This window comes from Guillardia theta (genome assembly GCF_000315625.1).
Source record: "Guillardia theta CCMP2712 unplaced genomic scaffold GUITHscaffold_1, whole genome shotgun sequence".
Lineage (NCBI taxonomy): Eukaryota > Cryptophyceae > Pyrenomonadales > Geminigeraceae > Guillardia > Guillardia theta.
In genome coordinates, this window is record NW_005434673.1 from 1,415,545 (window position 1) to 1,418,283 (window position 2,739).

A 2,739-nucleotide genomic window follows, 5' to 3' on the forward strand; every position below is an offset into this window, starting at 1 on the left:
AATATGATCAGGTAGGATGCTAATAGAGGAGCGAGGAGAGAAAACGAGGAAGAGAAATGAGCAGGCAGGAGGAAAGGTCGGAGAAGACCTCGTGATGGTGTAAGGCCAGATGGAGGAGATGCCGATGCCAACGCCGCACCAGGTCTCGCGTCCTTCGACCTGATCCGGATTTTGCTGGAGAGGAGGATGAGCATTAGGAGCAAGAGGAGCAGGAGGAGCAGGGAAGGGGCAGGAGAGCAGGAGGAGCAGGAGGAGCAGGCCGGAGGAGAAGGAGCAGGCCGGAGGAGGAGGAGATTGGAAGGAGGAGGAGTGCCTCGTGTCGCTGTGAAGAAGCACAAGGAGGAGCAAGGGCAGAGGGGAGGGACATGAAGAACGGCAGCAGAAGCAGGGAGGACAGAAGCATCGCGGAGAACGGAAGAGGGAGAAGGAAGGATGAAGGAGGAGGAAGAAGAGAGAGAGGAAGAGGAAGAAGAGGAAGAAGAGGAAGGGATTTATTTCTACCTGCAACTTGACAAGTTCTTGGACCAGAAACTCGCACTGTTCGCTTGAGGGGTCAGCCTTGCGACCGTTGACAAGCTCCATGACTGCAATGAGAGAAAAGAAGAGAAAAGAAGAGGAGAGGAGAGGAGAGGAGAGGAGAGTAGAGGAGGAGGTAGGAAAAAGACGGAAAAAGGGGAAGAAGGGAAGAGGAGGGAAAGGAAAGTTGTGGAGTCAAAGGTTCAGACATTCATCGCATGGACATCGATCATCTGATCGATGGAGACGCGATATAGAAGGAGAGGAGAAGGAGCAGCATCAGCTGAAGGAGGAGGAGGAGGAGGAGGAGCAGCAGCAGCAGCTGAGGAAGCAGAAAGAAGAAATGGAAAGGAAATCAGAAGAGGGAGGGACAAGTGGGGATGACACTAGAGGAGGAGAGAAGGGGGGTAGTACTAGAGGAGAGGAGGGGGGTAGTACTGTTCATTTTCTCTGCTCTATAGCGACCACCTGGTGTAACTTCCACTCCTACTCGCTCTTCCTCATTCTTCCTCCTCCTCCTCTTCCTTATTTCCGTCTCCTCCTCCTCCTCCTCCTCCTCCTCATTATCATCATCATCATCAGCAGCAGCAGCAGCAGCAGGAGCCCCATTTATTCATCCCCGTATTCATACTCATATTCCTGTACCTCCCTACTCCCCTCAGCATCCTCCTCCCTTATCCCCTCCTCCTCACCTTGTTTGAGAGCAGGTTGATCCACGGCTTGTCGGAGAGGATGGACTGCCGCGCAAGTCAGAGGAAGACTCAGCTGAGCAGTAGCTCACCTTTCTGCTGGGAACGTTCGTGCTGGGACCCTCCTGACCACATGGTGAGTGACAAGCGAGTAGAGGAGGACGCTAGAAGAGAAAGAAGAGAGAGGAAAGGGAGGCGAGGATGAAGCGAGCGGAGGAGAGAGAGGGGGGAGGGGGGCGAGAGAGAGGAGCAGCTGCAAAGAATGAAGGGGAGGACGAGGAGCTGGAGCGAGCGTACCATGGACTTTCTCAGAGTTCCAGAGCTCTTCTTGTTTGACTTTCTCAGTTAAGCTTTGTCTCAAGCGGCTGCCAGTCAAATCAGCGCAGAAGGAGAGCACCAGCGCCAGCACTAGGACTAGGACTAGGACTAGGAGAAGGAGCAGGAGCAGGAGCAGGAGCAGGATGGCACGTCGTTGACACTGACGATCTGATCGCCGGGCTGGACGGGAGAATCTCCGCCCTAAGAGAGCAGGGGGAAGGATGAGAACACGAGAGACGAGGAGAGAAGAAACGAGCGAGAAGACTGTCCTCACCTCTATCCCGAGCTTTTGGATGATGTAAGGATGGACGCTGGTGATGACAATCCCTGCGGGCAGATGAGGATGAGGAGACGCTGGTGATGACAATCCCTGCGGGCAGATGAGGATGAGGACGAGGATGAGGATGAGGATGATGATGAGGAGGAGGAGCAGAGACAGTCGTAGGGGGAGCGGGAGAAGGCGAGAGCAGAAGAAAGCAGAAGATAAGCAGAGGTTGGGAGAAGGGGGGCAAGACGAGAAACGTGTATGATAGCAGCAGCAGCAGCAGCAGCAGCAGCAGCAGCAGCAGCAGCAGCAGCAGCAGCAGCAGCAGCAGCAGCAGCAGCAGCAGTTCGAGGAAGGGAGTCACCGAGTCCTCGCCAGTCCGTCTTATGTCGCTCAGATGCGTCCATCTCCATCTCGTGAGTCTGCCGTTCAGCTTAGCTCCTGCTCCTCCATCTCTCCTCCCTCCTCCTCCCCTTCCTCCCCTTCCTCCCTGCCTCCTCTCCCTCCCTGCCTCCCTGCCTCCCTCCCTGCTCTTCTTCATTCTCACACTCTCCTGCTTCGCTCTATTTCTCCTTGAATTCCCCACCCCTCCTCTTCCCCTCTTCCTCTTCCCACCTTCCCTGCGTCCTGCACGACTGGATGGTTGATTGGTACTTGGTTGATTACTTGGAAATGGTAGATCAACAGAAGAAACCGATCCCCATTTGAAAGTTCGGTATCGAAGGAAGGGTCAGCCAGGAACAGGGAAGAAAAACAAGATTATCAACTCCAGAACGGCCATGATCAAGTCATATTTCAACGGAGCATCTGTGATCGATGTGCACAATCACCTTAGACAGAGTGGACTGGGACTAGAAGAAAAAGTTCCAACTCATGACTGGAGATTCAGAATGCTCTGTACGATACTTGGGTTCATTGAAGTGGATGCAGACAAGATTTTCCGTGTTGGAA